General features: G+C 39.3%; 1 long non-coding RNA gene across 3 annotated transcripts; it reads right to left on the bottom strand.

Annotated features, from left to right (window-relative positions):
- Window positions 1–592: 592 nt before the first annotated feature.
- Window positions 593–20,642, bottom strand: LOC125184886 (uncharacterized). 3 transcript variants are annotated; one of them, XR_010830196.1, is made up of 4 exons: window positions 20,507–20,642; window positions 14,068–14,129; window positions 4,063–4,110; window positions 593–1,210 (listed from the first exon to the last, which is right to left on the bottom strand). It is a non-coding gene; the product is annotated as an uncharacterized lncRNA (long non-coding RNA). The 3 variants fall into 3 exon arrangements; XR_010830197.1 differs by lacking the exon at window positions 20,507–20,642 and adding an exon at window positions 17,463–17,829; XR_007169487.2 differs by lacking the exon at window positions 14,068–14,129 and having other exon boundaries at window positions 20,507–20,632.

A 20,642-nucleotide genomic window follows, 5' to 3' on the forward strand; every position in this document is an offset into this window, starting at 1 on the left:
CTGCCACTGCCTTGCTCTTGTGGCAGCTTGCTCAGCTCCTACTCGCTCAGCTTCTGGTCCTGAGCAACTATCTTGAGCATTTGTCCTCCGCACAGAGCCATATGGGCATGCTAAATTAGGAATTGCTGAACTGTTTTCCATTATTTAGTGTAGATGTGCCTTAAGATAAACAAAATTAAAATGTGTCTGCAGAACCAAAAGCGCAGACACAATCATTCTGATGAGACAAGTATTTACAGGGATCTATCTGAGATAGTCTTTGCTTAGTATTGCTGTATACTTTGGCTAGAAGAAATCTAGTCTTTATGAAGAGCATTTCTCTGACAAATGCAAAAACAAGGAGTGGAAAATTTGGACGTGTTGTTCACTGTTCCAGATTTGTATAAAGATCCGTTATAGTTGTAGCTCATAATTGCATGTCAGCAATGGCATATTCCTGTCTGTGCTACTTAAGTTCCTTAGTAGTCCCACAACCTTGCCTGACAAAACAGAAACCATATATTTTGTCCCTAACACCTCCCACTCCTTGATTTTCAACAGGGATCTTTAGGCAACACATTTGAATTAATCCATTAGTGATCTTAGACAAAAAGAACTCAAACATCAAACCTCACACTCTCCATATGAGGATTTGCTATATACATAGTCTAGAATTACAATTAGCTACCACAGTTAACTAACAAGATGGTAAATTTCTGCTTGTCCCTTTGGACATTATGAATGGTGAGGCTGGAATTCCATTTACTAATTATACTTCATCGATGCCCAGCTGCACTGAATGTCCTGTCCCGGAGTTCACCTTCAAAAATGCACATATATTTTCTGAAATTTTAGAGGTAACTCCACTTCAGCCTACCATGGAAGGAAAACACAGCATGCCCACATAGAAGTGCTTATTAGAAAATGAGAAAAAAAAAATCAAAAAATACACAGATACAGTGAAATCACATGCCTGAAGATGTCCTGAACATTTAGTACACCTCATGTCTACCTATGACCACATGAGCTTAGGTACCCATTTTTAAAAGCAGCTACAGTTTTTCTTTGTATTTATGCCCAGCTTGAATGTTTATTGCATAGCATGAAGTTGAAAGGGTATTGACAGAAAATTTAAGGCAGTGGCTTGGATATCAGATCTGAATTCTTTGTCTCGCTCTCCCAAGCCTTCTTTAAATAAGTTGCATCATCTTTGTTCTTCGTTCTTTCCCATCTGCAGAACAAGGAAAACAAATCCCAATTTACATTGGCGTTATGAACATTGATTCATTACTGTCTTTAGAGGAGATCAATCCACTGATAAAAGGTGGAAGAAGAATGCAAAGTATTTCTATTACACAACTGTGAAAATGGGGATACTGCCAAGGTCTGCCCTGGCTAAAATGAAAGCTCCAATGCCAACTGCAGACCCTCTGGGACCTGGAAACTGGATGGCCTTTGGTTATGTGGCAGGATTTGTGAATTCTGATCAGGGCAGGAATAATATTTAGCACTTATGAAGAGTTTCTTTAAATCTACAGTTTCTATTTCTCAGTGACACAGTGCTCTTTAGTGTCTAGCTTGTCACGGTTGTGTGATTTGTGCTGCAAAGAAAATGTCTTATCTCTGCTGTATATTCATGCTGGCTTCTGTCAGTGGAAGTGCACAAGGTACTCAAGGCCCATAAGTAGTCCATCACAGTTCAATGGCCCCTTTTATTTCTTGCTATCAAGTCCCATAAAGGTCTTGTGAGAGCTCTTAGATCTTTATGATGTTATGAAAGTCACCATAAAAGGAACATTTAGAAAGAGATGACAGTGAAGCCAACAAGAAGAGAAGCTTTATATCCAACACTCACCCCAGTGAGGGTCAATGCAGGACACACAAGTGTGCAAGCCAAGGGTAAGTAATAATACAGGGTTTGTTTTACAGAAATAAAATGTCCAGCTCTTGGATTGTGGTGACAGTCAGCTGTGCCTAAGACGTATGTGATTCCTGCTGTACTCCTGATCTATATCAAACATACCATTTATATGTTTGTAAATATTAGCAAATATTTTTTTTCTTTATTTTTTTTTCCCTTACATGTGCAAGAATGTAAATTTAGAGGCAAAATTTCCCAAGTGCTTTAGCCTCATGGGTAAAAGCAGTAGCAGGTAATGAGAATACGAGCAACAGTATTTCCTTATTTAGTGGAGTACCATTAGCAGGGAGGGTAGGCTTCTGTTCATTATCTGTGGCTAGCCTTTTGATCCTACTACTGTCTCACCTCATGGGTTGGTCCTTCAACACTATGCACCGTATTTCCAGTGTGTACCTCCCTTTTGGCATCCACAATATTTTGTAATGATTCCAGGCCTCAGGCAATGGAGTCTGCTGGAGCACCTCAGAGGGAATTGGCTCTTGACCTGATCACAATTTTTCCACCAAAACACATTTTCCAGAAAATAACTCTTTTTCACTTTTTTTAACTTCTTGGTTTTGTTATTATTGTTGTTGTTTCCTGGAGACACAATGCTACTTGGAAAGCTTTTGTCAGAAGTCAGTCAAGTTGGCTGCCTGGCTAATGGTATAACTGCCTGATGGGCTCACAGCCTGGCCAGCTTCTTTGGGAACTGGCCAACTGCTTGGCTTTCTTGCTTGTAGCTGAGCAGGTATGTTGGCTGGCCAATGGACTGGATATCCATTTTTTTTTATGGTGACTTTCCATTTGCTGGAAGCTGCTGGCACTGGTATTTTGTTCAAAGCATAATGTTAGCAACCTAGAATTATACACAAAGCAGAAGATGTTTTTGTTTTGTTTTGTTTTTCTTTTCTTCCAGCCACCACTCATCACCTGGAATATGCAGCATACAGCTATGCCCTTGTTCTCTTTAGAACGTTACATCCAAGCAGAAAGGTCTTGATATGACTTTTGAGCAGAGTTTGTGTTTCAGCTTGTGTCTAAGGTTGGTGGCAGTAGACTGCAGTCATTTTCCAGTGTGGTCTAAAATACAACTTCATTTTATTGATTGATTGATTTGGGGAATAGTAAAAAAGATGAAAGCCACTCTAAGCTCCCCTTTTCCCTCCTTATCTTGTGATCTATCAGCATATTTTAGAAAGTCTCCTGGCTTAGATTTTTGAGATTAAGAAAGTATTAGATATTTTACTCATTCCTACTACATGTGAATGCATGTGTTGGTCTTGTCTATTTTTTCTATGTAACAAAACATCAGTGCCCCAAAGGCACTGGTCATTTATCTAATTATGCCAGCATTCTTGACGCTGTCTTGAACTTTTCCAGAGAGACTTTTTGTGCATCATCAGCAACACATGAGACAGCATGCCTTCTTAGATCTTTTTCAAGTAACCCCTTAAAGATTTCCTCTATTTGTCTTCTCTATACAGTTCCTTCAATTTTAATTTAGCTAAATGACAATTGTGGTTGACAAGGAGTACAGAAATGTTGTATTTTAGAGGCTAGAATCATCACTGTATTTCCAACAAATTTGTGTGAATATTTTTTTAAGGAAATATGACTCTGTATATCTGAAGTGCATAAATGGCTAGTAACAGTTAGTTTAAAGCAAATATTACATTAAATTTGTCTTTCCAAGCCCATGAATATATTTTATATCTAATTCGTGTAACAGTCTTGTATTCATGCAGGCTACTATATACTGCGTACATTCAAAGAAGTTAAAACTAAAACGTTTTGACCACAATCCATCTTCTTGGATCCTCTGAGCTTTCCCATGCCAGACAATATATCTGGCAGGCATTCTTTCTCCAAGAGTTTGCAAACAAATTACTGGAGCTAGACAAACTTTCAGCAAAGTGTGTTTGGAATATTTATCCTAAGGTTACTTACAAATTCAGTTTGAAATCATTAGATAACTTGGCCAGAACCTGATCCTCCTCTTCTTTTACCACAAAGATAAAGGAGGATGTAACAAATATCACATTTATCTGACAGCCTGGGAGTAGAGCATTTGCCTGGGCTGTGAGAAACCCAGGGATTAGTACCACAACTCCGCTTTGCATAAAATTTTTAAATATTACAAAGGGAAGACCACAGAAAAGTATCCAGGAATGTGCTTCCACCTGGTGAGTGATAAACTCCCTGGAAGGCTGGAGCTCCAGTCCTTGCTCCTATGAATAAGCAAAGAGAAGGTGCATTAGCACATAACTGGAGAGCTGCTCTTTAACCATATGTGCTGATTATGCCACTCAGCTGGGAAATGAGTAATGGAGACACAGGACAGAGATGAATCTGAATCGCTCATATCCTACGTAAGTGGGACAGCCCTTGAGACACGGAATAAAGGGGGAACTGCCTCCCTAGAGGCAGTTCCTAGAGCTACTCCTTCTCTCCATATTTCTACTTCTGTATGAGTTCTTCAAATGAAATATTTCGTCTCAGCTGGAACATGACATGTCAAATTAAATCAATTTCTAATTTTTGTTTGGCAAGAAGATTAGAATTATGTTTGATCCCAGCTGAATTTCCCCCCAGATTTTTATTTAACTGCCAAGCCACAAAACCAATTATTTGGACAGCCATCTAGTAGAGGTGTCTGATGAAAATACTCACCAAAAAAATTACTAAAAAGCCATGCTGATTTTCTCTGTTTCTGTGAATAGATAACCTCATTTCCAAACAAATATTTTTAACTATTTACCTTCCCTTTGGCTCCCACATTCTTGTAAGATTTCAAGGATAATAAAAAAATCCATACGAGGCTTGTCCTTTTCTCCTGTGATTTTCATGCTCAACATGAGTTACCAGTCTTCAGAGGCTAATTTCACCCCATTTCAGCTAAGGTACAGTAGATGACCACAGGCATAATAACAGACATAGCAATGCAAATTAAGCAGAGAGATTTAAACATTCTCTAGAAGGGGACTCAAATAGTTCTGTGATTTTTTGTTGTTGTTGTTTTTTCAGCTGAAGGGGCAGTAGGCACTAGCTTTGGGGTGGTAGTTGGAAGCTGAGCAGTGAAATTATTCTACAAATTCACATACCCCAATGATTGGCCTCAGATACTAGATCTTACTAGCAGCATGAATTAATATGGTTGGGTTATTAGAAGCACTGCCTGGGAACTGATGCAATAGCTCTAACAATCCAACAACTGCAAGAAAAGTGGGTAATTCAAGCTTATATTGGAATTATATCTGCTTCCTCAAACCTCTAGTGCTCCACCTGCATTGCAAAGCTGACCATCTGCCCAATCCCTTTGTTTAAAAGACTGACCTCAGGAGTTGTTTCAGATAGTTACACAGATTAACTGAGCAGATGGTTTTATATAAACATCCACCCAAGTGGTTAACATATGCTAATAAAACCAGCAGAGCTAACAGTCATGTGCCTGCATCTTTTCCCATCCAGAGTGGCCAGAGGTCTGTTGTTAAGAGTGGTGCAACTTCTACAGTGCCCTGAACAGGTACCAACATAACCTCTGGTTTAACAAATCATTTAAACATGTGTTTAAATATCACCGCAGCAATCAGATTTGAACCTTGAGTGAAGAGCCTTGTTCAATTAGAAGAACACTGGAATATCTATGAGAAATCAGATTGAACATCCAGCTAGTCTAAGCCCACCTGAGACAGAGGTCAGGCCAGCGGTTTATTATGCAGGCAGAAGAAGCATGTAGTAGGCAGATGGAAATCCATCTGCTCCAGAGTGGCCTAAATAATGGGGTATAAGATCACAGATACTCTCCTGTGTCTTTCATTTAGTTCCTAGTCTCCCTTTTCCAAATCATTTGCCTTATTACACATACTTTTTTTTTTCTCTCTCCTGTAACATCCTCTACTCTGTGAAAATATAAGTCTTCCCAATCTCTCTTCCCATGAGAGTTTCTGATTCTTATTATCATGCTTTTCAATGCCTGGACAACCTGCTTGGTACCTGGCACAGCAGAGTGCTTCCCTACTTTTGGTTCCCACTGGTAAGCAGAGGGGTCAGGGAGATGGGTGGAATTTTCTGGCTCCTTTTTGTCACCATGTGTCATCTTATTGCTGCAATCTTTGATCCTAAAAACAGTTTGTAAAGAAACATGGAAAGGGGTTTTGAGTAAGGTGTTCATTAGCGATAGATGTAACTTGAAGGGTACAGGGACCCTGGTAAATAAATAAGGTTTGGCTTCTCTGATACAACTATTAAAATTACAGATAGATCAGCTCAACAAGGATGCGCAGTTTCAGTTCATTTTTCAGTGGTCTCAAAGCATATGTTGAAATTCTGAGTAGGGTTCCAGGCACATTGAGATGATTTAAGTCTCGGCTGCCTTAATCTTAATCTTCTCCTCTCCTTTCTAGCCTTGTATTCCCTTCTTCTTCCTTATGTTAGAACAAATATTTGTGTGTCTGCAAGATGACCTGTTTTGTGAAATGACCTGGTTTAAAGATAATAATTTTAAACTATTTTTATTTTTACCTGTCTATTTATTTATTAATTTATTTACTTATTTATGAAACTGCCAAGGCTGCTTGTGGGTCTATGGACTATTTGCATCCTTTTCCAGTGGCACATGCGGCAGAATAGGCTTTGAATTCACCAGCTACAGAAGGATGCAGGTCTCCCATTTCTTCTACTGAGCTGTGGGAAGATTTCACCTTATAAGATTCCCTGTTCTACTTAGTGGTATGTCCAATTAATTTTCTCTTAGAAAGTGTTTGGAGCTGCACTGCATCTGCAGAGCAAACTCTTAAAGCCCAAATCAGACCATACTTTTGGCTAGAGGCCACTAGAGTGGGAGAAGCAACGAACCTATTTATAATAGGCATTTTCTCCATCAGAATAATGTCAACAGACAAATTACCATAACCTGACTGAACCAGCTCAGTCCTCGAGCAAGTCAAAGCCCAGATTGTATTGGGAGTGTTTGTTTTGCCATTTTTTAAATAAATGAAGAAATCAATGGTGTATTCATAGCAGTCAGCAGAGCAAGTAGTCAGTTTAGATGGACAACCCCAGAACCATTAACGTTGGCACTAAGTGACTGCAGTTCTGGCTGGTATGAGTATTAATCCTACCTGGGTAAACACAGATTTGCCTGAGTCACAAATTTAAGCTTTGTCAGCTGCCATGCTTTCATCTACTAGTTTCAGGAATGTGGTTTCTGCACTGGATCCATCTGGAAATTACCCCCAAGACAGATTGCTTGTCAGGATCTCCTTTAGGGCTTGTCTTCAGTGCTAAAAGCTGCTTTTTCTATCTTTAAAAAAAAAAAAAAAAAAAACAACAAAAAAAAACCTTAGGGTAACTGATGTACATCAACTATCCTAAGATAAAAGGAAAGGTAAAGAATACCTGCAGTCACAAGAACCATGGCAATGAGACAGGAGAGTGATGCTGGATGTGAAGTAGAGCCTTAGTGCAGTAAGACTTTGTAATCTTAGGGAAACATGGGAGCTGTCTACTATGTCTTCTCATTCATGCTGGCATACATGCTGAGTGAATGAGACCAGGAATAAAGACTGTACAACATGCACAAGAACACAAACATTTGTATTAATCATGACTTTGGAGGCCTGACTTTTCCATTCTGAACTGTTAAAAAAAAAACAAAAACGTAATTTCTGTACTTTTCACACTGTTTCACACACAGGTTAGTCTTTGCTTTCAACTCTACTAGGGGTCTTTTGGACCTTCAACGGTCATTTTATTGTGTGATTGTCCTTGCTACTGACAGAGAAGTGGCTTGTTGCTGTTAATACTTTCGAGGCGGTGTACTGGGGAGGAACAACAACTGGAGCAGCATTGCCCAGCTGTCCCGGAGCCTTGAACAGAATTCCAAAGCTTCATGGCACACAATATAAAGGGTTGTTGTGGTGAGGCCACCAAGTCCATCATCAAGACCTGACACATTTGGCCACGTTCCAGTAGCAAGACACAGATAAAGGATATCTTGTAAGTCTCTTACGTAGATGTTTAGATGATTTTTCTGTTCAAATCATCTCTTTTGAAAAACACTTGCTTTTCAGAAAGCTAGGATTAATATTGAAATTGTTGTTATTCACGTTACAAATTGAGGTCTTTAAGTTTAGCAGAGAATGTATGATGATGATGTACCTTTGAGTCTCAGATTTTGAGCTGATACCATTATGTCCAAGTGAGGTAAAAGATGAAAATACTAAATTCATCAAATGAATGTATAAGGCAGGGAAGCTGAGTTATCCTCATTAAGCAGTCTTAAGCCATGTTAACATTTTGCTTTGTCAGTGTATTGACACTGCCAGAAGATATCTCCCCATTCCTAACTTTTCCTGAGTCTCTGTGTTAAAGGGTAGATTAGCAGCTGACTTTTCAGCCTTTGAGTTTGCAGATCTTTCTTTGACTTTGGTATCACCTTGCATGCCATCTTTCCTCCTTCCACACTCTGCTTTTTCCCCTCAACAAGAGATGCAAATACCAGATAACTGACAGTTTAAGAATTTGTGATACCACTGGCTTTTATGGTTGGAGCTCATTATTAAAAGGGATGTTAGAAATCCCCAGGCATGGAAAATGTATAGCTAACATGGAGTTCAGGTCTCTCCACAGATCTTATGCCTAGAGACCTGAGATTGCTTAAATGATAAAGTTCCTGTCGCTTCTGGCTGTGAAGGCAACCTTGACGTGGTCACTGTTCCTAACCTGCAGCTGGGCAAGTTTAAACAATCATAGTCAGAAGTGTGAATTCTCCCTTTGATCTCTCTGAACTGTTAATTGTTTATCCTCAATTAAATATTTACTTTGGACTTGTTTTCTAATCTAAGGCTTTAAGCTGCATAATGCAGGTGCAGACTCATGCCATTTTAAGACTGCTGATAGTATTTTCAAGATAAGCTTAAGTTTTAGCATCCTGAAAAAAAACTGAGGCTGCTAGACATGCAAGCTGTTTCTAAAGGGAGTCTTAGGCTTCTAAATCACTGAGGTACATTTGAAGATTTAGCTTCTTTGCAGAAAAGAAAAGTATAATGATTAGACAGAGTATACCCTAATACGTAAGAAGTTAAGAGTGTCTTCAAGGATTTGGCTTAAGGCAGTAGGCAATTAAATGAGGCTAAATCAACATAGAGAATGCTATGTCTACTCAGATTACATTGGTTTAACACCAGTTTCTATAGCAATATAAGGCTTACTTGCCTAACATACCTATAGGTGTGTTAATGTAGGTTTACGCAAAGAACTGCTCCAAGAAATGGAAAGTGTTAGGACAAGGGAGGACATATGTTTAGATTTTTGTGAATATTAGTTGCAAAATTATTTCCACTGTTTGGGAGAATAAAATTAATTTTGGACACAGATTGCTAATGCCTTATCGAAATGAGAAATCTCAGTCTTAAATCCTTGTTTGCTCAGCCAGACCTCAATTCTTTTTCACCTTTTTTTTTGGGGGGGGGGGGGTGTGGTGGTGGAGGGCTTGGATATGTCTAGCTGATTTCAAATCACAGTGTACACAATCAGACTGTCCACACATGGTGAGCATTTGCCACCTGGAACAATAAAAGTAGTATCTACACTTATGCTTACAGCTAAGTGGTCTGGGATGGTTTCTTTGGTAAAATTTCTTTCTATCTTAGCTGAGAAGTGGCAGCAACAGCTTGCTCTGATAACCACATACTAGATCTCACTGTCACCCTGTTTGGGATGAAAGATGTAGCTGTCGCACTTTAGTTTCAATTGAGATGGTTTCTCTGTATCTAGGAACAAATCCTTAGTCCTTAGCACAGATAAATTCCCATTATCTTCTTTATACTTTCTGTTCTTCAGCAAGTGTTGAGTAGAAAATGAGTAAACTTCTGAATCATCGTGCATTTCATTAATTTAATTGTTGTTCCTTCTATCTACCAGAGCCTAGACTTGCATATGTAGTGCCTGTTTCCCCAATCTCTCTCTACTAGAGTTAGCTGTAAGAAATTCTGCAAGAGAAAAGGGTTACACTCAATAAAGAAGTTAAAGATACAAATATCAAAATTTCTCCTACGCTGCACGATCAGGTAGGACTGGTACTGTCAAGATCATTCATACCATTGGCATCTAACGCTTTTGACATCATTTGGTGTCACATACTTTTAAAATGGGAATACGGATGTGGCACAATGTGATCACCCACCACTTCTGGGAGCCTTAAGTCCTTTTCTCCTGAGAGACCTCATTTTACAGACTTCCATATTTCCAGCAGTGACACTCAGAGAAGGTCCCTGTCAAGACTTAAAATACTTGACCCGGAAGGCAGGGAGTAAGGAAAACTTAGACTACTAGTTCTGAAACAAAATGTGAAAGCAGAGCTGATAGCAGGGGATCTGGAGGAGCCTGGAGGCTAAACCAGAGCCACAGGGCTGCAGAACCAGCCACGTGATGCTGGCATGGAGTTAAAGACCTGGAATCCCAAGTTCTTGACTGCTTTGCAGACCTGCTGGTTGGATTCTGAGTAATCCAAATGCTGCCAGTGGATCCAGCCTGTGTTCCATCTAAAACTCACTGAAAATATTTTGCTGAAATATTTGTGGTCTTTTGAGTATATATTTTCTAAAAAAACCCTTTTACTTTGTAGATTTCTCACTACTCTCAACAGTTACATTTTCCCAGTCACCTTTTACATATTCACATAGTTTATCCCAACATGTTAATTTAACTCTGCTGCTACTTGAAGATCACCTAAAATTGTTTGCAAGGAAGAAGGACTATCAAAAATTTAAGGTAACTCTCACAAAGATTCTCATCAATCTTTTCATTTGAAGTCTGAGTAGATAAAATTGTCTTTTAGGTTCTAATGCCATGCTTCCCTTCAGTATCAGGTCATCTCCCAGAGATTTTATGGTTAATACATATATATATTATTTCCCTTCCCATGAATATTGTTATCCATTTGTCTTTAGACCATTACCTTCTCAGTACAAGGGTACTCCATTTCTTGATTCTATCCATCTAGCATATAGTGGGGGATTTTATAATATAGGTTCTATTTTAAATGTATGCTATCATTCAATGCATTTCCTGGTAAAAAATAAGTGTCATAATCATTGTGCTGAATCATCAGTAGTTCTTGAGCCTGATAATATGTAGTCTAAAAGAAGAACTTATAAAAGCATGTAAGGATTCATTAACTCACTGGCTTCTGATTCAACAGAACTATTAAGCACTTACCTAAATTCCTATGCAGTAAAGCACTTAATCTGAAATTAACTCAGGGTTTAAAATACATTTATTTTTAAGAAAACACTTAAACAAAACTGTATACATAATGGAACTGAATCACAATTGTGCCTTTACCAGGATAGCCAACTAAGTTTAAAAGAAATTATGAAAAAGTCATTCGGGCCAAATTTTCACCCAGAGATTGTACTTCTTCAACTGTCTTCTGAAGTGTGGATGAAGTTATATGGGCAGTGAAATGTTTACATCAGAGTATTTCAATACAATAGAAAAAGCAGAACATGATATATGCTTTTTTTCAGTAGCAGTCTTCCTACAGGTTTCAGCTATGTGGTTGTGCTGGTAAAAGTCATGCCTTTGACCAAAATATCATAATAAACCTAAGTAATCCACACTAGCAGAGACAGTGAAATGAATAATCTCATCTGTCAAAGACATCATGAGGTTGTGAAGATAGTGCTGGATGGAAAAACACTTGCTCTGCCTGAAAAACAAAAGAAAACACAACAAAACAAACCGAAAAAAAAAGCATTCCTACTTCCTTAGTTAAGAAAAGGGTTCCCAAAATTTTAAGCCCTTTCAGGGTAAACACAAATGTAGTACATTGCTGTAACAAAATAAAATAAACGTGAGGATAGTAAAGAAGAAGTAGGGGAATAAAAGAAAGTATAGATTTATAGCTTTAACTATACTGTCAATGTCTTTCATGTCCTGGTTTCAGTTTCCATTCACATATTGCAAATGGCATAAACATTAGACAGTAACTGAAGACATTAAAGAAGAGCACACCAGTAGGAAGCAGCAATATAACACAGCAAGCTCCTATGATAAAGCTATATCCCAGCAATAAAAGCAAGGGCAGCCAGCAGCAGCCAAAAGCCAGAAAAGGACAGAGAGTACCCATAACAGCATTCCTTCTGAAATAATCAGTGGGCAAGATTAATACTCTTTTTGACAATTCCTTTTTTAGAATTGAAATTTTCAAGTGAAGTAGCATACCCTGACCTTAAAGTGATCTACAAAGGGAAAACAATAGTTTTCTAGTTCTTGTGAGGTTCTGGAACCAAGTGCAATTGTCAGCTTTAGTGTTTTAAGACTGATTCACCTTCAGGACTCTTTGGGCATCTTGGATGTTTTACAGTGAGCTATTTATTTCTGTTTATTTGGATTACTGGCATCAGTCTCTGATTAAATAATGTGAGAGTATAGGAGGAAAGGAAACATAATGTCTTTAGCAAAGACTTTTTTGACTCCTAACACCTTCTAGGGCGTTAGAATTGGAAATTTGCAAACAATGAAAATGTGCTCTAAGGAGGCAGAAAAGAGCCCTCATCACCTCAGTTAATCAAGTTTCCTTTTGCTAGTTGGCTGGAGTGCCACACCAGGTGTCTGCTCACTGGTACATTTTTATTTTTTTTTAATTTTTATCGTTCCTAAATTTCTGTTATTATGAGTATGTGTGTGCAAAGAGGATCCATTAATTTGGGGGGTGTACTTTTGCCCTTTTTTCTAAAAGGAAAAAGTACTGAAATGTTTCTGGGATTATGATTGAAGTTCTTTTTGTAGATCTTTTTTTGTTTTCCCAACATTTGCTGGGAATCCCTGATATTAAGATTTTAAAAGCCATGTGGTAACATAATTTGATTTAAATACATTTCCCTTAATCCAAAACTAGATCAATACTGGGGAGATGCCACTGGAGAATTAGTCAAGTGGTTTGATCAATTCTTAACATCTTATATTGAGTAATGGTCTTTATCTGAAAGGCAATCTATACATCTATAAATCTATAAGCCTATAATATAAACCCATGTCTGCAGGCATATAGACGAAGCCACATTCGCAACTCCTAGTAGTAGCTCTGTGGTTCCTAAGAAGAATTTGAAAAGTCTAGGTGTGCCATTACTGCTACCTAAACTTCAACCTGACCACTGAATATGAAATGTAGGATACCTTCTAAAAATACCTCTTCTGGAGTTCTTAGCCTTAGAAACTGAAAATAATATTGGGGAACTGCTTTGTAAACAGGAAGATTGTAATTAGAGCATCTGACTGTAGGGAAGATATTTCTGTTTCCATGAAGCATCAATGACTGTTGAATTCTCTAAGGCGAAGTGAATTGTTGGTTATAGTAACCACCCAATTTTATCCTGGCCTGATCATGCAAAAGTACTTTCATTTGTGATTATACTACAGCAACTGATAGTATTGACAGTGAGTTGGCAGTTTCAAATGTTAAGCTGCCTTATTTTCCTACATTTGGCTGCAAAACTCAGAACTGTGTTTGTCTGTTCTCTAAAAAAATAATACAAAAAATTGGTGCCAGAAACTCAGCACACATGCATTGCTTTGCTAACAACTCAGCGCCAGTAAATGGCCAGTGGGACTGGTGACACATTTCCTTTCTAAACTCTGACAATATCAAATCTGAACAGTGCATTGCATAACCTGAACATTTGTATTACCAAAAAAAAAAAAAAAAAGAGTAAAAGTTGCAGTAATGAGTGAACTGAAATGCAAACACCCAGAGTATGGAAGCAACCATTTTCACAGGACAGAAAAGTTTGAAAAAGTTGTCAGTCTTGCTGCCCCACTCACTTTCCCACTTTCCCAAAATGTGACAAGCAAAGACTGTCTTGTACAGATCTCCACCATCAAATTCTCAATTGGCTAAGCGCTGTTACAGCTTCAGAAGTAAAGTGAACACAGAAAAATTCTGTGTTTGTTTGTATATATATATATACACTTTATATAAACACTCAGGGTTATAATTTAATATGATAAAATCTTGTTAGGTGAAATGAATGTAATAGAACTGTTTTCAGATTCCCCTCCTTAATACACATGCCCATCCATCTATGAATGCAAAATTGATCTATGCATGTAAATTGCATAAGTAATTGAACAGTTACTAGGTTTATGTGCTCAGGTGGGGGACAATTTTAAAATCTACCTACCAAATGGTGTGGATGCAATGTAGGTGTTCTTCTGAGTTTGACTAATATACCTCAGGGGAGAGCTACGAAAGAGAGAAAATAATCTGTCAAGAGTGTACTAAACTTGATTAGTTTGAGCCTAAACATTTGAGCAGTCTTTGGACCTGAGGCGAGAAGGTTTCAGGAACCTTCTCTAAGACAATCACCCTGAGTTCTGATCACAGGTTCAGGATTGGCACCTCTTCCCTATTAAAGGATTTTATGCTGGATCTGGAAAGTATTTAATAAGTATGCAGTAAGTGTGTGTTTAGATACTTTACTACACACACTACTTTCAGACAGTACTGTGTATTTAGGGCATGATTCTGAGTGAGGAGGCTATATATGGCAGTGTTTTATTTTGTTTTGTTTTCCTCCCAGTTCCATTGCTTTTTATGTTTCTACTCACCACTATCATATTTAATTGTCCTTCTTGCTTTACACATCCACTGATGGCATGCTTCTTCTACTGTAGAGACTGTAGAGAGTCCATCCCTATGCAATGAGGGGCCAAATCCTTTATCTCTTTTTTTTTTTAAAAAAAAGTGTTGTTTCTCCTCATACGTTGGACCTTGAGAGGGGAATGTACCTTCAGAAGTGACCAGTGCCCTTCAAATTCTTATCTAAAGGAATCCCACAGGAAACCTTGGAGCTCTTACAAAAATTTGGACTGTCTGTTATTTATCAGATTTACAAGGACACTAGTCTTTGGCTATCAAGCCCTCTGAGCCACCAACTGTCCTCTCTCTTTCTCCTCGCTTTTAACAGTAGAGGCAAACATTGACTTAAGTTTGCTTCATGCTATCAATCTGTAGTACAAACAGGTTAACTATAAATGCTGGCAAGATCTTAGCTCAGTATTAGCCATGAAGCCCTGACATCAGCGCCTGATTATGTCAAGTTACAGGCTCTCTAGCAACTGACAACAAATATTCGGACCCAGCCTTTATTGGGTGGGGAAACTCAGAACATCTTTCCCAGAGCAACAAGTGGTCGGCAATCATTTCCCTGATTTGTCAGACAGAGCCTTTAATGGTCACTCATCTCGCAACATCTCCTTAGTTAAACGTTCCCTTTACTAATTTTTCTCCCGTATGAAAAGACCCATATATCTCCCATATGGAAGGTTCTTGTGACAAGACAGAAACTGAAGTAACCTCTCTTGAGTAAGAATACAAAGGCTTACTATAAAATTACTTTTTAAAGCATATTTCAATCATGTGTCATTGTAATTATATACATGTAAAAGACTGCACAAACATCCACTGCTTGGGAAAGTTAAAAAGGATGGTTTGACAGATGCAGCCTATTACAATATCTAAGCAGCAACTGGCACTGAGTTCAGAAACTATTCCTAGAGCATTATAATACAGCTTGGGCTTCTCTGAGGGGAGACATTAATACCCCCCTGAGTGAACCTGGTGAGCATTCAAAGAGAAGGCGACTAACAGTTTAAAAAAAGACATCGTGTAGAGCCATAACAATATGTAACCTGACATCATGCTGGTGAGGTAAGTTAGTGAGAATGATGGTGACAGAAAATATTATCCAGCACAAACGGAATCCAGTCCTGGTGGATTCCCTGGCCCTTTTCTCACAGTCCTTCTCTTGCTTCCCCTTTCCTGTCCACTTTTGTCATACTGTTGTGTGTTTTTTGTTTTTTTTTCCTAAGTCTTGTGACGTAGGATAATTCACATGACCATGTCAGAGGTGCTTGGGAAAATGCACTCACATAACACAAAGCTGTAGTTAGTGCTAAATAATGCTTAGAAATTATTTTAGGACCAATATATAAGAGGTATAAAAGTATTTCATAATTGCATTTCTAATATTATATTCCTTCAAAGAGCTTCTGACAGTATATTTTTGGGGCAAATTTTGCTCTGTTTGAAACTCAGAGCAGAGTAAAAGCTTTTTCAGCCCTTGATCACTTTGTACTTCTTTCCACTTGCTGAAATACATTCTGTCCACAACTAAAGAGTTCCTGACAATTCCAGCTTGTTTTAACCTCTTTAACATAAGAGTGCTTGAGCTTATGACATGGTTATCTGTACCAGTGTGCAGAGCTACATGGTTAAAGTTCACTTTAGCTATGGTTAAGCTTTCTTAACCATATTATTTAAAGTGTTTTAAACAATTAAATTATTAACTGCATTTGCAACTCCTTTTTCTACATTTCTACACACAGGAGTAGGATGTGATGATCCTTGTGTGAGACTATTCCAGCTTGGGATAGTCTTTGTTTCTATGATTTTTACCTTGAGTGATATCTTGCACACAGTATTCTTTGATTAAACAGTCCATAACAGCAAAGTCTCAGCAAGTTGAGAACAGAGATGGGTCTGCTCCAAAGCTCTGGTTCCGAATGTACCTGGACTTAATCAAGTTCAAAGCAAAATGCAGGGCAGTGAAACTCAGCTCTTTCTCACGTCCCTCTCCTCCTGACTGCAGGGGTTCCTTTCATTTTCTGTGGCACAAATTAATCCTCACTTTGGATATGTGCAACTACCTCTCTGAGAAAACAAGTTTAAATGAAGTTGAGGTTGGGAGGAGCATCCTGTGAGCACAGAAACAGAGCTGATGGTTCCTCTTTTTCTTGCTGGTTGAAGAGGCACTGTTCATCTCAATGCCTCTCCTTCCTTTGGCTGATGCCATCAGATTTCCTCTCCCTTTCCACACTTCTGCAATTACTGGCACCACTTTGAGAGTACAGAGAGCCACAGTTTATGTGTTTGAGCCTGAAGAGAAGTGTTCTTCAGTACTCTGGCTCTGCCACACAGGAACCCAAAGAGTGCCTGTGTTCTCCGACCTTCTCACTATATATATATATTTTTCTTCTTTAATGTACACTAATCCCTTGACAGTTTCAAGGTTTTTCTAGGGAAAAGGCAAGAATATTTGCTTTGTGAGGAAGCCACAAGGAACTTAGTAACCTGTATGGTAGCGGTTTCTCATGAAGAGAACTCTGTTCTAGCACAAATAGACTAGCCTTACAGCAGTAAGACACAAAACAGTATATTCAGGGTATTAGAGAAGGTGTTGGGTTGATCTGGTAAAAAGAAACTGAAGGCTGAGAGGTTACAGCCATTTGGCAAGTGAAATAACATCCAAGATGTGTGTTTCAGTCCATGACAAAATGAAATCTCTACATTTTCTAAAGGAACGGTCAACCTTGGTCATTATTTCTGTGGTTGTGATGGTAGATGGTAGATGGTTCACTGCTAGATGGCAAGTGGAGCCCTGCTGAGCCTGAGGTGTTTAGGGTGAGATTTGCTTCTGCTGCTGCTCCTCCACTGTGCTCATCCCTCCTGGTGGCACCCCCACAGGTAAATGAGACCAGAGCTGGGGCAGGTGGAACAGACCCTGCCAGGACTTACCTTCAAAGCAACCCTGCTTAGCAGCATGCATCTGCCAGCAGCAGCGTGCCCTGTGCATCTCCTCCATGCGTGATCTAACATGTCCAGTGCCAGATCCTGTATAGGAGCTGACATGCGGGCATGCATTCTCGAGTGATGACTCCCTCCGACCTCCTCCCCACTCACGTGATGCAATTACCAGGGTGTCTCTTTGTTCCGGACCTTTGACAGTTCAGAGGTCTGCAAAGGGTTGAGTGAGATTTGCTTTGCATCAAGGATGAAAAGTGTCTGAGAAGACAGGATGACACCTGTCTGTCTATAAGATGTGGAAGATTTTAGAGGCATGAAAGACTTGTACCCGACCCCTGCATAAACAGAGTTCCTTCCAACAGAGGAAATAGGTTCCTCTGTAGACAAAAAGGAGAACAAAAAAACTGAAAGAATTATAGGCAGTTTGTTTTTCAGTGAAATGCTTGCTGTTTTCTGCTTCTCCTATTCTGAAGCACTATTTTTTGAGAAATACATTTGCTTCACCGAGCATACTTGGGAGCCTTGACCCATGTCATTGCAGCCACTGTACTCAGCTGAGCCCTTTCGTGGCAGGTTGGAAAGGCAAAACAATGCACCATGCCAGGCTCTGAACATGACAAATGTTCTGTTAATTATTGCTGCACATAGCAAACTCTCAAGCAGGAACATTTCTGAATAGAAACTGCAGTGCCCAAGCAGGAACAATGCATGGAGGCGGACAACTTAAACAGGACAGAGGAGTGATGTAAAAGCTTTCCCCTCCTGTAGTATTTGCAATGTCCATTCTTTATCTTTGCAGTTCAGTGGGCACAATGGCTTTAGGGGTACTTCCCAGCAAGAAAAAAAAATAAAGATCTCTACTCCCCCTAAATAATCCTTAATCAAAATTCTTCCACATGCAGAAGTATAACACAAGATTTGTGTGTTATCTACAGCCAAGCTGAGGTTTAAGTAGAGCTCAAGTGCTGTATAAACTGTATCATGGCCATGCGCACAAGGAAGAACTTCACTCGGTATTGTGCTATGCACAACCCTGTGGTGAGAATGTCCATACCATTCTTATCCTATGTATCTGGCTCCACTATCTTTTCCGTTGGCCCAGCAAATGTTGGGATTACAGCGGAGGCAGTTTATCCAGCCAGAAGGCAAACTGACTGCAGGATTGGCCACAGACAGGAAACGGTGAAAAGAAAAAGAATATGAGAACATTTCAGAGTTTAAAGGGAATAAGTTGTGTGCCAGAAGCTCACCCCAGAAGAACAATAAACCTTTAGAATCTGGAGGACTGTAGAGGACTTTATAGCTCAGCTTTGTGAATGTGGCATTTTGGCTGATGGTTTTGCACTTCGCAGGTGGCCTGTGCGGGTTTCAGTGGTTTTTCACAGGTGCTTAGAAGACAGTTTGTGAGTTCTGATATATTGCCTGGAAGTGACCTCCCATATGTGAGATAATAGTGCTACAGAAAGACATGACCTCTTGTGTCCTGCATTCCTGTTCATGTATAACCTCCCACTCTCGTATCATGTTGATGGTTTTAAGAAATATAAATGTGCTGGGAGCAGGGAAAGTTCTACTATTATTTTTTTCCCCTCTGAGACTGCATAATGTCTGCCTTTCTGTGGAGCTCAGCTTAAAAATTGGATCAGGTGTGCTGGAATCTCTTATCGTATCCAGTCTGTTTAAAACCAGGCATAAATGGTGTAAAGAGACTGACCAAAAAAGGCAGAGAATTGGATATGCAGCTTTCAAGCTAGTTCAGCAGAATATCAGAGTCATTTTTTCCATTGTTATTTGAATGCTCTCATTACTGCATGGTACGGTGTATTCTTTGGAAAAGAAGAGGAGTGCATATGGGGGAACAGATTGGACAGTGTTATAGTCTAAAGTTATTTGCTATTCACTCCACAAGGTACAACTGAAAACATAATTCAGTGCAGTGACTAACTGAAGAGTACATATTGCTTCCGCATGCATGGGCAAACTATCAAGCTGCTAGTGTGAGCTCTCACCAATGCACGACCCTTCCTGTAGGCTCCAATGCCATCTTCCTTCACAATGCCCAGCCATCCCCTGCTATAGCATGATCCCCACTGTGCCTTGCCAATGAAGGACCATAACAGCTTTTCCCACCCTTCTGTATTAGTGATGTTAGGTATCAAAATCTGTTCTCTGCCTTACTTATAAGCCCCAATAATGTCCTTCCCACACTGCTCTGTTAAGATATGCCAGATTTCCACACATTATCATGATAATGGGTATTCCAATTTTAATCTTTCCACATTGCTCCCCAAGCAGATTTGGATGCCAACATTGCAGCATGCCCTGCAAGCTGTCCAACTATAAAGAAGGGCTAAGGAATTTAATCTCTGTAGATTTCATATAAGGTATCTGAACACTCCACCAGAGAGCTGCAAAATACCTCACTTCCCACTGCTGAGAATAATTATTTGTTAGTTAATATATTATTGTGTAACTAGGGCCTTTCCCAGCATTAGGAGGAAATTCGAGAGGCAGGTCTTCAGCTGATATATGCGGGTTTAATGATCTTGTCCCAAGTGCTTGTAAAACTAGTGTTGAGACAAGCCCAAAACTAAATGAGGCCTCGTTTAATAAGCAAGGTTGTATTTGCACTAGGCGGCCCAGCAGAAGAAAGACATTTCTGACAGTTCTTGTATTCAACTGGCTGAGACATTGCATGTTTGTTATGCTTTAATAGCGCTGTGTCAATTATCAGTTCCTTTAGTTAAAATGAGAGTTGCATTGTCATCTGTTTATAATAGACACAAACTGAAAAAACATACAACACAGTTAACGTCAACCGTCAAGTTCTGGTGGCTTCTGTTTAGTGAAAGCAATGCAGTTTCTTCAACCCAGCTAAGAAAAATGATGTTTGTGGTAAGGCAGAGGTGGCAGTCGCGTTGTCTGTTGTACTTGCAGTACAGTAACTTCAGCAAGACAACCCTAGCCTGTCCATGTGCTTGTGACACAATGGCTGTAATGCAAGACTCTAAGCTCCAGACTGCATTTAGGCTTACCTTGGAAGCAGCACTGGGGCTGCAGATTCTGCAGGACATATTTCTGTACTCAAATACAGGCTGCTGTAATCAGATCTCTCATGAAAATTAAGTGCTTCGGGCTGCTTGGTATATTGCCAGTGTAACCTTAACTTGG

The sequence above is a fragment of the Anser cygnoides genome, chromosome 3, assembly GCF_040182565.1.
Source record: "Anser cygnoides isolate HZ-2024a breed goose chromosome 3, Taihu_goose_T2T_genome, whole genome shotgun sequence".
NCBI lineage: Eukaryota > Metazoa > Chordata > Aves > Anseriformes > Anatidae > Anser > Anser cygnoides.